The following is a 14285-nucleotide window of genomic DNA, read 5'->3' as shown; positions in this document are numbered from 1 at the left end:
CCTATGTTAGATTGAGCTACCTTTGGCAGTGGGTTTGGCCAGTGGGGGCTGCACTATTTGAGGCAAGATAATTTGTTAATTAAAGTCTTTCACCAGGATCATAAATGTTGTTTATCCCAGGTTTGTTCACTGAGAAGAGGTCATGGAGCTTGTGCAAATTTCAAGTGGGTTGCAGGCCAGTCATTGCTGGGGATGTTTATAGGAAGAGAAGAGTCAGCAGTAATTCCCAGTGTGCTGGGAAAGTAGTATATTGTGAAGGCTTAAAAAATACCATGCCCAATAAGGTGGAGAGTGTGTCATGACAAGGATAGGACTCAAGTGGAGAAGGCTGTCCATACATCCTTATTAAGATGCAGGTAGAGCTGATCAGTGATGATAAATATTGATTAAAACCTGAGATGCCCAAAAGGTGTAGATTTTAGAACGGCAGTTTTTCTGGAGGCTGGATGGTCTCTTGTTTTATGTCTATTGTTGCTGACTTTTATTTATTGTCAATTTTGCCTTAATAAAGCTGCAGCCCTTCCCCACCAATCCCCTGAATCCAAATTCTGTTGTACTTTGGTGCAGTGTGTTAAGAGTATGGAGCTACTGGCATTTCAGAGCACTATAAATATAGCAGATTGATTTCAATAGGGGCTTTGTAAAAGAATACTTTGAAATAGCTGACGTGCTATAGTGCAAATACTGTCTTAATCCTCACAAAGTTTGGTAATGGCTTTTATGGTATCACTACTTGTCCTAATTAAGTGATGATGTCTCTTGAAACTCAATATATGAAAAGATGCCTTATCACTTCAGTGGACACTGAAAAACAAAAATATACAGATGATAAGAGTTAAATTAAAATAACATGAAAATTGCAAGACCTATCTAGGAAAGCAAGGACATCCATGATTTAGAATTCATTAAAATCCCAATACTTAGACAAAACGGTGCCCAGTTGCATATTGTAACAGGCCTGGAGTGCATGCATGCATCCCTGCAGTGCATTTCAAGACCTTGACTGACAGCTATCTGAGGTGAAAGCCTCACGTGACAGCAACCTGGTGATGAGGCTTCTTTTAAGAGAGAGCTGGCCCAGACAGATAAGGGAAACTTGGGGTCAGGAAAGGGACTCTGTACCAGCCATCTGGTGGGAGATACCTGCAGGGAGCAGGAGCAGAAGACTTGTCTGGGAAAAGTTTTGGGTGAAGCTAGGAAGGAGGCTTGGTTTTGAGAGGACCTTAAGGGCTGTGAAATCTAGTTGGAGGAGCAGGTAAGCTTGGGGAAGAGGGCTAGAAGACTTGAGTTGAGCTGAGCTGTTCTGTTTTGTGAAATAAACCAGATTCCAGTAAGTGGATACACTTGAACCATTTGAGTCTGTGTACATTTTTTGGGGAGCTAAGTAGAAGAAACCAAGGTAGAAGACCTTATAACCGGACGAGGTAAACTGATCCATGCACATATCTCATGGGCCAAGTTACACATTGTGTATATGTTGGTCAGAAAATGTGTCAAAGAACTGTGGCACCATTCCAGTATTCAGTGGGTGTGCGGAATGAATGTAAGAAGAGAATGAATGGGGTGTAGCAGGAACACCAAAATGTGAGGGAATGATGCTGAGAGGAACCATGCAGGCCTGTGTGATGGGGGAAGGACAGCAAGGTTGTGCAAGCTGGAATGGCCCAGGAGGGCGAGGTGCTGGGGAATGCGGGCTGGTTGAGAGAGGGTTGCAGGATGGTATACAGCATGGTTGGGAATTTGGGCTGGGGTTTTTCACAGCTGTTTACTTCTCTAATAGGGCCTGCTCCAACTCCCATTAAGTCCACCAAAAGACACTCCCTGGGCTTCATTTGGAGTTAGATTGGAACAGTTTGTACTGCCCTATTATTGTTTATAACATTTCTTCCTCTGATTTCTTTCTGTTCACGTTGAACAGCAAAATTTCTGCCATCATCATTTTTCTCCTTTGGTGTTCAACCCCTATACTGCAGAGGAATTACAGCATGTTACTGAAATGATTTAATGCCCACACACAAAGCTTTGACTGTTACTTTTTGACTGGCCTAACAGATACAAAGCAAAACAAATCTTAAAGGGGAAAAAATAGAAATAATCTCATATACTGTTTAATTTTCCTATTAGGATTTACAACAGTCCTAGCTAGGGTGATCAGATTTCCTGATTTTATAGGGACAGTTCTGTTTTTTGGGACTTTGTCTTATATAAGTGCCTATTACCCCCATACCCATCCTAATTTTTCATACTTGTTGTCTGGTCACCCTAGTCTGGTTCTGAAATAGCACATGCACAGGGCATTTTTGTTTATTCATTCATAGGCAGCTTCCTGAAAGGACCTACAACCCCTGGTGACTTGAATGAAATTTATGGGCATGTAGTAGTGTACATGATGGGGTCCTACATTTGTTTTTGCCCCCTTTAATTGTTTGCTCAAGTAATTAACATAAGAGAATTGAATGTTTAATTGTGGTGGGTTTAGCTTTTTTGGGTTGTTTTAGTTTATTTGTTTCTTTTTATTCATCGCCAGATTTCTGATACAACATAAAGTAGAGAGAGAACCCTCCCACCAGCTGTGTCTAATCTCAGAATATATAAGTATTAGAGAGAGGCATGGGAGCCAAGCAAGGAGATCCTAAAATGAAAACCTATCTTTGTGGCTCAAGGCAAGTCAATTCATCTCTCTACCTCAGTTTTCTGATCTGTAACCAGTAGAAAGTAATATGTACCCCATAGGGGAAGAGCTGGGCATTTTTTTTTCAATTAAAACTTTTATGCAGCAAAAAATTAGGGTTATCTATACCAAAATGTTTTGCTAGTTCATTTTGATTTTGCCAATTTTTTTTCCCTTCTGGAAAAAAAATCCAAAGAAATCTAATGATTTTGTTTAGACATTTTCGAAACAAGGTGTTTGGCTTTTTTGTTTGTTTGAAATTACTTTTTGTTTGAAAATTCCCTTTTAGTTTTATTTTAACAAATTCAAATATATTTTTTAAAAATCTCAAAATTTTGCTCCACCCAAACCCATTTTTTTACATTTCAACCAAATCTATTTTTATTTTTCAAAAGGAAGAAGAAAAAAAATAGCACATTTTCTAACTAGATGTTAGACAGGTTTAGATTTTCCCTATCTTGAAGATCAAAATAAGTGAGAATGAAACTGTGGGTCAGTTAGAGAAGATGTTTAGCAGTGTCTCAAGCTGCATGAGTGATATATTAGTGATTACTTTTATCATTATTTATTAATTATATTGCGGTAGCACCTAGAGTGGAGGCAGGGGTGCCAAAAGAGGGGGGCCAAGGGGCCATGGCCCTTCCATTTTTTGAAAGTGGTTGGACCTGGTGCATCCATTTTTCAGCAGAGGCCCCACCCCTCCTGGCCAGGCTGGCAGCTGTAGCCTGGCCAGCTGTGGGGTGCCACTGACCTTCCACCTGCCTGGAGTGTAGGGGTTGAGAGTAGGTCCCAGCCTGTGTCCTCGCCTCATGGTCCCTCTGCACACCCATGGTAGGAGGGTCCGCAGCTTCCTACAGCTGCCTAAGCGCAGGTCTTACCTGGATCCAGCTCTGGCTGGGGGCCACAGCCTAGCCATGGTAAAAGCCTAGGGTTGCCAAATGTCTAATCGTACAAACCCAAACATGCTTGCCCTGCCCCCTGCCCTGCCCCTTCCCCTAGGCCCTGCCCTCCGCTCACTCCATTCCTCCCTCCCTCTGTCACTCGCTCACCCTCACTCACTTTCACTGGGCTGGGGCAGGGGGTTCGGGTGGAGGAGGGGATGCAGGCTCTGGGCTGGAGGTGGAGCCAAGGGATTCGGAGTGTGGGAGGGGGCTCCCGGCTGAGCCTGGGGCAGGGGGTTTGGGTGTGGGAGGGGTGCGGGCTCTGCGAGGGAGTTTGGGGGGGCAGGGCTGGGGCAGAGGGTTGGGGTGTGGGCGGAGGTTCAGGGTACAGGTTCCAGCCGGATGGCACTTACCTTGGGAGGCTCCCAGGAAGCAGTCAGCATGTCCACCTTCTAGGCTCAGGAGTGGCCAGGCAGCTCTGCGCACTGCCTCTGCCTGCAGGCAGCCAATGGGAGCTGCAAAGTTGGTGCTCAGGGAAGGGCAGTGCGCAGAGACCCCCTGGTTGCCCCTGCACCTAGGAGCTGGAGAGACTTGCTGGCCATTTCTGAGAGCCATGCAGAGCCAGGGCAGCTAGGGAGCCTGCCTTAGTTCCGTTGTGCCACTCACTGGACTTTTAGGGGCCTAAATCTCCCAATGGGCTTCAGTAGCCACCGGGAGATGTTGGCTAAGACCCCTGGCTGAGGCCCCACTCCCAGCTGCAGCATCAGCCTCGTCCCCCCTTAACCCTGTTCATGCCCCCCTACTCCCTAGAGCTGCAGCCTGGCCCCAACTCCAGATGGGGCACAGACGGGGGGGGCTCAAGGTAAAAAGTTTGGGGACCACTGACCTAGAGGCCTCAAATCAAATCCCCATGGTGCTAGGCACTCTACAAAAATATAGTATAAGATAGTCCTTGCCCCAAAGAGCTTACAGACAAGACAGACAAGGGGCAGGAGAGCAAACAGGTGGCAAATATCCCATTAGTTCCTTGGGATTTTGTTGTTTTTGTTTTCTTGACTGAAAAGCTGTGCATCTATGTGGATAGTATAAAATGATTATTACTCGTTTACAATCCATGAAAATATTATTTGAACATTTGTAGTAATATTAATTTATATCAGAAACAATATAATGAGTATAATAAAAGTTGGCAGACATTTTTTATTTTGTTTATTTTGTAAACAAATAATACAATATTACAATACAAATAAAAATATTAAAAAACCAAACCAGCAAAATCTCCTAACAAAGATAATATAAAAAAATTATATATAAATAATAAAATAAAAATTTATAATTAATAAAGTTAACGGTTTAAAAAAAATAAGATTGAAAGGAATAGGTAATATTAAATTGAAGACATAATAATTTTGAAAATATGTCATAATAAAATATCAAATAGATAAGCTATTTTATTAACACAATAATAGGCATGTTAAAACCTTAACCTTTACTAATGTGAAAGGTGAGTCTGCTTCTTCTTTGTCAGATTATCCAGTCGTGGTCCTGTTGAGGAAAGTGCCACGCGAAATGAAGAATGAATATCCATACTATTCCTGTACTTTGTCTTAATGACACTCATGGTTGAGAAGCCAGTCTTGCAGAAGTATGTTTAAGGAAATGGGAGAAGAGTTTTCAGAGCAATTTCAGTAAGCTCAGGATATTCTGCTTTCACTTTTATCCAAAAGGAAGCAAGTGATATTGTAGTTTCGAAACTCATCTTCAATCTTTCGTCAGCAGCCAGCTCCAACAATTTATCCTCCACAGTGACAGTTAAGTCATCTTTCAATGGAATAAAAGGATTTTGGATCGATCCAGTCCCTTTCCATGGATCATCTTCTGCTGGAAAGTAAAACTCAAAATGTTCTGCCAAATTCGTCAAGTGTTCACTGATGACATATCATAGAGATGTAACATTAAGGTCTTCATTGGTGATGATTGTCACTAATTTGTGAAACATGTCATAACAATCTCTTGACACTCAACTCTTCCATGCTTCTAGCTTTCGTTTCTGTCTGTCAATCTTTTCTGCCATTGTAAGACACGAAGACATCCTTCCCTGCATGGAGGTGTTGAGATCATTAAAGATGGCAAAAGATTTCAGCCAAATAAACCAGCTTGGCTATCCAATCCACATCTTGGAACAATTGTGACCAATTTGGTTTTTTGTCCTGAAGAAACTTGGCAAGATCATTTCAGAGCTCAAATACTCTTGACAGGACTTTTCACCTCGATAACCAATGTATATCAGCATGCAGTAGGAGCTGTTTATAATCAGCTCTCATATCATCACATAATGCAGTGAATAGTCTCAAATTTAAAGCATTTGCTTTTACATGGTTCACAATTTTTACGACCTCGCTGAGTACACTGTTTAGTTCTGTTGAAATATTTTTTGTTGCAAGTCTTTCTCGGTGAAGGAAGCAGTGCATCGATTTGCATTCGGGTGCAAGCGCCATAACCTGGGTAACCACTCCAGAATGCAGAGCCATCAGAACATACACCTACACAAACTTGAAATCCAACCCACATTTGTTAACGATATAGTCGTTCACAGTCCTGAACACTTCAGAACTAGTTGTTTTTGTTGATAGTGAAGCAGAAAACAAAAACTCTTCCTTCAAATCACCTTCATGTTCAAAGCACACATACACCATCAGAACTGCCATATTAGCCACATCTATACATTCATCAACCTGCAAAAAAAGGTATTTTGCTAATTTAATCTGTCCTGTGACCTGATCTTCCATATCGTGAGCCAGATCGTGAATTCGTCGAGCTATAGTGTCATTTGAAAGTGGCACCTGAGCCACTTTCTTTGCCGCCGGCTTTCCATGCAGACATCTTTAATATAGCCTATCGCTAGCATCTCGCCGATTGTGTCTGTCTTTTTAGCCTTAGCAACGCGAAGCGCTACTTTATAAGAAGCTCTCAAAGCACAAGTATTTACGTGTGACACTTCAAAGATCTGTTTCTGATGGCCTTTTAAATCAACATTTCTTTCAAAGAACTCTTTTGGCTTTGAACTAATTTCATTATGTTTTGTATTTAAATGCCTCTTGAGCTTTGACGGCTTCATTGCATCGTTAGACAACACATCGCCACAAATAATGCACTGCAGTTTTGGCACTCCACCGTCATTCATGGCTACAAAACCGAACTGAATGTTTGAGGAGTCAAATTTCTGAGTAAAGCTAGTACGAATTCTTTTTGTTGATAATACTTTGGTTTCATTTACATTGCCATCATCTGATTCAGAATTACTTGCGTGTTCAGCAACCAGATGTCTCTGTTTGATAAATATGTCAATTGGGCCTTGCTTCGCCATCTGTAAATCAGGCATAAAAATAATGAACATAAATTCCATTACCCCGGGTATGTACTTAATTTATGATATTAGGATGAAAGCCAAATAAATGCAGTGGGAATGCTTTTATTGAGAAATATGTGCGGGAGAACATAGATTAATAGGGTAAATAATGTTAGGATAAGAAGATAATATAAATTTTAAAATTAAATTGCAAATAGGATAATAATTGGAAAGTTAAGATGTTTGAACGTATGGAAAAAATGAATAATGAACGTCAAAAATAAGATTTACCCTGTCTGAAAGATATGGAGAAATCAAGGAATTTTGAGAACTTCCTGGCAGAAACATGTAGGTTTGATTCTAGAAGAGGAGAAGGCTATAAGTAAGAACAATGAGAGCGTGTATGAAACAATATATGGATATGGAGGAAGCGAGGACTGTCTATTTGGCAATAGGTATGTGGTGCTCAATCATCTCTATCTACCTCATAAGGGATATGGTTGGATAGGATAGAAAATCATTATTAAAATTTATAATATTATTAGTACTTACATTCTCAGCTCAGTGGGTTCGGACGGGGTCCCAAATGACAAACACGCAGAGATCTGTATGACGCTCTTTATTCAATTTCTTGATAGTAACTGGCAGTGGGGAAGGGTCTTTATATGTGAAGGAGTAGGGTAAGCGCACGCTCACACATCTCATGCAAAACATGCTGCAGCGCTATGACATAATTATCAATATTATAATATGTGCTTCTGAAAACATAATATTAGTTAATATTGTCCACTTTATCGACTGATAACTATTCTTGGTAGAATTCTGGTGTGATTTTTAAATTATACTATTATTTCTTTCTTTCTTTCTTTCCTTCCGGGAAACTCGCCGTGGACTGGTAGCCAAAGGCTCACAGACCGGCACTGGTCCGTGGACTACCAGTTTGAGTAGCACTGCTGTAAGCAACTCCATCTCTGCCAACTATTATATTCACCTGGAGATGGACTGTGAACAGACTTTAAAAAAAAAAAATTAAGCTCAACTTTAATACATCTTCAGAGCAGAAGATACACTATTTTGGAGAGGCCACTTTGTCACTGGTCTGTCCAGGAGTTTTCACAAGCCCTCGAGTCAGTTGTGGTAAACTGAAGGATATTCTGTGTTACCTCCACTACACCCTTGATTATCTTTTAGAGCAGAAGGAAGTTTCTTTCACCCACTTGAGAGTCATGACAATGATCATTAACTGCAGTCATGGTATAACAACAACTGGGAACCCCACTGACTGGATGGAAGGAACATTGTTCCACCTCAGTGCAGCTCTAGAATACAGTGGACTCATTTCTGGCTTGTGAAGTGGACTCCTTTAGCATGTTAATACATCATACCCTGCATAGAATGAGATTTTTGAAACAGAAGATATGGTGAACCTCATCTTGAACATTAGTCTAAGCCAGCATATTAGCAATCTTCTCAGCTCTTGAGGTCATCAATAATCTTTTATTACAAAATGTAAATCAGAAAAAAAAATAAGGTCATCTCATTAATACTTTGGTTAGACTGTCCCAACCCTTTGCCCCTCCCATAACTCTTAATCAAGTTATTATTATATGCCCACCAATATGACTTTAAATAATGGTTGTTACCTTTGAGTATCATCAGTTTCAACTAAAAACAAGGTTAAAAAAATGCTTTGTCTGGTGTCAAGGAAGAAAATCCAGTTCCTAACTGAATTTTGAAAACATAAAATGCAAATGGGAATGGTGTTATTGGATAGCTCAGCTAGAACATGTCCATCAACACAACCTAAAATGAATTTAATCTTTTTAAGTAAAGGCAATCGAAGGTGGTGACCCTTCAGTTTACCAGAGCATGTTGTATTTGCTGTGTGCCTTCCACACTGGGTCAATACCATTTGTAGTGTGCATCTACCAACATTTGCATTCTAACTGCAGATTTTTAAAAAGTATAATAAAAAATTGCAAATATAACACACTGTCTTCTTACTTTCAAATGAGTTTAGGAAACAACGGCTGATAAGACCTCAGTTCCCCATTAACATAAGTAAATCCTGAGTAGACAAAGTAGGGATGTAGGATCAATATTTTCTTCAGCCAACTATTTCTGGCAGATGGGGTGAGAGCAGTCTATCTATTCTGTATTGGAATCTTGGACCAGCCTATAGTCTACATCTAATTTATGTAATTTCTGACTAATTTTTAGACTGCTAACATAGCACTAAGCTTAGTACGGTCCATTGTGAAAATTATTACACGTTCCATAATTGCTATACTTTACTTCATTTGAGTGTACGTATACATCACAGCATATTTTCACAGTAAAACCACACTCAGCAAAGGTTCATATATACTAAACAGATATTTTGATCATTCGGCTGTGGCTGCAGGGTTTTGAGTTTAACTGTTTGAGTTACAGGCTACTTTTATTACTGTTTTTTCCTAAATATTTTTATTTCATTAATCATTCAAAGATTTGTTTCATCAGGAGCTAAGTAAATAAAGGATGCCACTGAAAATAAGTTATTTTAACTTGAAGTATTAGACTATGTGATGTACACTTTTTAGCCAGAAATTTTGTTAATGTTGGATTAGCCATGTTAGCAGAGGTGTACATAGGCTTGGTAGAATTCAATTTTTTTTAATACTTTTGATTGTTAATAACTCTGTTTACTTTAAAGCAATTTTTAGATGTCTATCCTTTTAAATTTTCACAGATGCACAAAATTACGGGTTTTAAGCATTTTTTAAATTTTTATCATTTACATTTTCACATTTGTGAGAAGTTATGGGGAACAAGCTTTGGGGTGAGGGGTGTGCCAGAAAATAATTATTTTACGATAGTAGCTGTTGAGATTCAAAAAGTTAAAGCTTTATAACCATTAAACCGCAAGTTGTCAACATCACTTGTCAAAATATACAAACATTCTTAAATCAAACTTTAATAAGTTCTCTAGCAGCATTTTTCTTTCTTTGCCTATCCATAAATTTCAAATATTGTCAATGGAAATGTATATTATTTTGCTAGGGTGTGCGGTTCTGTCCCATCTAGTGGCACCGAGACCATTTAGAGTACGTCTATACTACCTGCCGGATCAGCGGATAGTTTTTGATGTATCAGGGATCGATTTATTGTGTCTCGTCTGGACGCGATAAATCGATCCACTAATCGACGCCCATACTCCACCGCGGCAAGAGGAGTAAGTGGAGTTGACTGGGGAGCCACGGCAGTCACCTCACTGCCGTGAGGATGGCCAGGTAAGTCGAACTAAGATACTACGACTTCAGCTACACTATTCGCGTAGCTGAAGTCAAAGTATCTTAGTTTGAACCCCCCGCTAGTATAGCCTAGGCCTAATTAGAGAGAGATTAATGAGTCTTCTCTACAGCCTTAGCTAATAGCCGCATGGCTTTTAGTTCATGCAGTAGAGGCTCATACACTAAGTTCCAGAGGTCCCAGGTTCAATCCTGCCTGCCAACAGCCGGGGTCTGTTGGCGCTACATGTGCATGGTGAAATCCATATTTACTGACATTCACTCATAAAAATCAAATACATATACATATTATACTAACAAGACAATGTTACTAAACAAAATTAATTTCAAAATGGACTTGTATAATCTACAATGCTGTGGTACATTCCTGTAAAAGTCAATTGAATGGAGTACTAGACTTTGGTAGAAGGTTGAGATTATTGCAAAACCTATCCTTTTGCACACGTCTTCCTCCCAGATGAAGGCCAAAGAAGAATCCTGTGTAATTTCTTATGGGCAATGGATATATCTAAAAAACTAAACTAAAATTAAGCAACAGCGCCCAAGGAAGGGATGGATGCAGATCTTTGCAGGCAAATTTAGTGTGTTTTGTAATGTTATGGTTGATATTTTATTTACCACTTGAAGAGTATATTAGAAATTTTGAAAGATAATATTAAAAATTCCTTTCTTTGGGCTTGATCCAAAGATCACAGATCAATGGGAGTCTTTCCACTGTCTCCAATGGGCTCTGGATCAGGTCTTTTTGTCTCCTTGAATTTTCAGTAGTTTATAAATAGGACTAATCCAGAAGTATTTTAATCTAAAAGATTGACACAAGGATGGATATAGTTTCTTTAAGATTGCTATTTGGTACCCACAACTCTAACTTCAGTGTCAAATGATTAAAGCACTTTCAGGCTTTAAGGAATTTCTAGTTGCCTCTGAATAACTTTTAGCAAACTTCACCTTCTAACCTCAAAAAATTAGCAAAAAGAGAGAGACAATAATATATCCCCTTAGACTATGTTCTCCCTTTTCTCTATCAACATGTACTATATCACCACAGTCAACCACAATATGGTCTTAATGTGATTTTAGAACCAAGGTTAAGGGAAACAGCTACACAGCAGCCAAATAGCTCTACATGGTAAGAACTATATAACCTATTTGAGTCAGCAGAATATATACATATTCTTTATGCTGTTCAAAAGCCAGATAGTGCTCTCTACAGACTTGTGGAAGACCACCCCATTTAAGTGTTAATTTCAAGATGCCTGACTTGTGGTCAAGTGAAGAACAGTTGAATTAATGGTGCACATTGGATCTCAAACAACTTAACAGTCCTTATGCCGGTTTTTGAGAAGGGTCATATGACCAGGGTCAAGTTTACAAAGGTTATACTCCTGTCACAAGTCAGTATCCACTGAATCCCATGATTGCTGTTACACCTTCCCTTTCAAAAAAGCAATCACATCAAATGAACTAGAACTTGAATTGGGAGGGGAAAACAAACAAACAAAAAACAGACCTATAGACCTATACTGCCAATTAACAAAACACACAAAGGGAGACCTCTACAGTGGAGGTCAAGGTAGGTGACCCCAAACCTCCTGACAGATGACAGGATTATTTTGCCTCTTATATATCTGTCAATAACCACTAACTCTGAACCTCAGTGGAGTTCTGATCATACAGAAACTTGTTCTTAGAACAATTCTTTCTGCTTATGCCTGTTCAGCTGCTGAGACAGACCTGCCATCTGGAGTCTGTTTGCTGCTCCTGGTGTTTTTCATTGTCAATGACTGGGTGAGTATGCATTGCTCCTGTCAGTGTACCATGTCCTGTAGTGCTTCCCATTAATATAACAGATGAACTTGATGTGGATTGTATAGATGTTACCCGGACATGTTGTCAGACACTTTCTGTTTGAAATCTAATATTCTCTCCCAGTTGCAGTATAGAGTAACTGTTCAGCATTTTTGTTATAGTATTTTTTTTTTTTCCAGTTTCCTGGCATATAGTCTTTTTTTAACTACTTTAGTATTAATTGTCTGCAGGTATGTCAACACACTTGGAAGTGTAATTTCCAACTCAGGTTAAAATTAGCAGTGTAGTCAGGGCAGTGAGAGCAGCAGAAAGGGCTAACTACCCCAAGTCTGTATCATGGGTTTCAGATGGGATTCTACTCAAGAGGACTAGTCCATCCCTCCTCCCATGCAGTCTCCTCCCATGCACTGCTATTTTTAGCGCACTAGCACTCATCGAGCTAGCATGGGCATGTGTACCTAAACTGGAAATTACACCTCCAACTCCAGTGTAGACATACTCTGTCTCAAAAAATCTTTTAGATGATATTAAGAATTTGATCTTTTGCCCAAGAACTTTGGAGCTGGTGATCTTAATAAGGCATTCTGAGGTGTCAAGTGACATTTTAGGCATGCTAAATATGGATCTCTTGACTGTATTAGGCACTTTTCTAGTCAAGGTGTTTGTTACATTGCACTACTTTTGCTGTTCACTTACTTGACTGTGCATGGTAAGGACTTGAAGTGTGGTGTGCTTGAACTGATATATCAAAAAGATTTGCTAAAATGAGCCACTTGAAAATGCAGTCCAACATCTGTGAGTAACTCATCTTGAATCCTGTGTCATGCAAACTTTGCTATTTGATGTATAACAGCTGAAGTTCAAAATATATATATATCAGTAGTTGTCCTTGGAGACTGTTTCCTGTTTAGTTCAAATAAATCTGCACTGACTTTGGACAAATGGCAATCGGAGTTTCATGTGGTTTCAGTGGGTCTTTTGCATTCTATTCCTTGTATTTATTGTAGATTTCGTGTATGGGTGGGCACTGCAAATGATGCTTAGTATTTCAAACCTGAGGCTGTGTAGTATTATGACATGATAGCCTGTGTACAGAATTGCATCCTATGCAGCATTTTCATCCCTAGAGTCCGAATACATTTTTATGCTTAGAGGTGCTGGGTTTTTCTGTTGGCCATTCATCTAGAATTATTTTTTCAAGTTCTTGTAAAATTGGGTAATTTTGTGTTGCTCATTTGGGTTTGTCAGACTTTCTTTTAAAAACGGGTAATATTTGGGCAATATTTACTTCACACTTCTCTTCCTGCTTCCCCTTGCTTTCACTGTTTATAGGTACTCTTGGAAGTATGTCAACTATAAGAATCTGCTTGTTATGCCTTTTTTTCCGCTCACATTTACTGAGTACTTTCCAAGTTAGTGATCATTTTCTAATCTTGGGGTGCTTTGCATAATTGCTTCTGTAATATGGCTTTCAACAATTTATGGTCTGTTTCTAACTCAAATAATTTGCCTCCTAATCATATTCAATAAACCGCTCACAACCAAAAGTTATTGTCAACATTTCTTTTTTAACCTGTGCATAATTCTGTTGTGGTCTAGTCCATGCATTGGGAGTTTATGTAATTGGGTGGATTTTGTTCGATAGCTCATGTGAACTAGCTGAATTAGCTGTGAATTTAGGGTGAGATTTTTTAAATACCTAAGGGAGTTGTGTGCTTTTAAAAATCTCACCCTTAAAGTATAGACATTCGATCTTTCACTTGCTTTTGCAAATTTTTTGCAAACTGTTTTTGTTAACCCAGAGGTAAAAGACAACCTATGTCTCATTCCTACAATAGAGGTAATTTGCAATGCAAAGTTTTGATCCAAAAAGCACTGCTGCTTTTCTTTGTCAAAGATTTATCAAAACATGGTGCTAACCACTCGTTTAAAGAATGAAAAGGTCCATGACTCAAATAATATACAGTGCCTAAAGTGTAAGGGGAAAGATTCCAGATGCATTGTACTATTGAGAACAGTCTGTGCAGAGTGTCGCAGTCACAGTCTGCTGTGTTTTTACAATGCTGCTAATACAGTTAAAGCATAATTTGTAAAGTAATAGTTGGAACAGGGAGAGACTTCTGTGTGGCTTCTATTCCTGGCTTTACTAATGACTTGCTGTGGGGCACAATTTTTCTACAATTACTTTTTTGAAAATTACTAATGATTTGAGATGCCTCAATTTTTTTGGTTCCCCACTTGAAACATCTGATTTTAAGAGAGTTAGGAAATGTAAGCCTTAAAAT

At 39.3% G+C, this 14285-nt stretch overlaps 1 protein-coding gene across 2 annotated transcripts in view; it reads right to left on the bottom strand.

Moving 5' to 3' along the window:
• Positions 1 to 14285, bottom strand: part of WNT7B (Wnt family member 7B) — a 150024-nt gene that overhangs the window by 14519 nt on the left and 121220 nt on the right. The gene's annotated exons all lie outside the window — the stretch shown is intronic.

Source organism: Gopherus evgoodei, chromosome 1 (genome assembly GCF_007399415.2).
Source record: "Gopherus evgoodei ecotype Sinaloan lineage chromosome 1, rGopEvg1_v1.p, whole genome shotgun sequence".
NCBI classification, from domain to species: Eukaryota; Metazoa; Chordata; order Testudines; family Testudinidae; genus Gopherus; species Gopherus evgoodei.
This window is presented reverse-complemented; position numbering and strand designations above follow the sequence as displayed.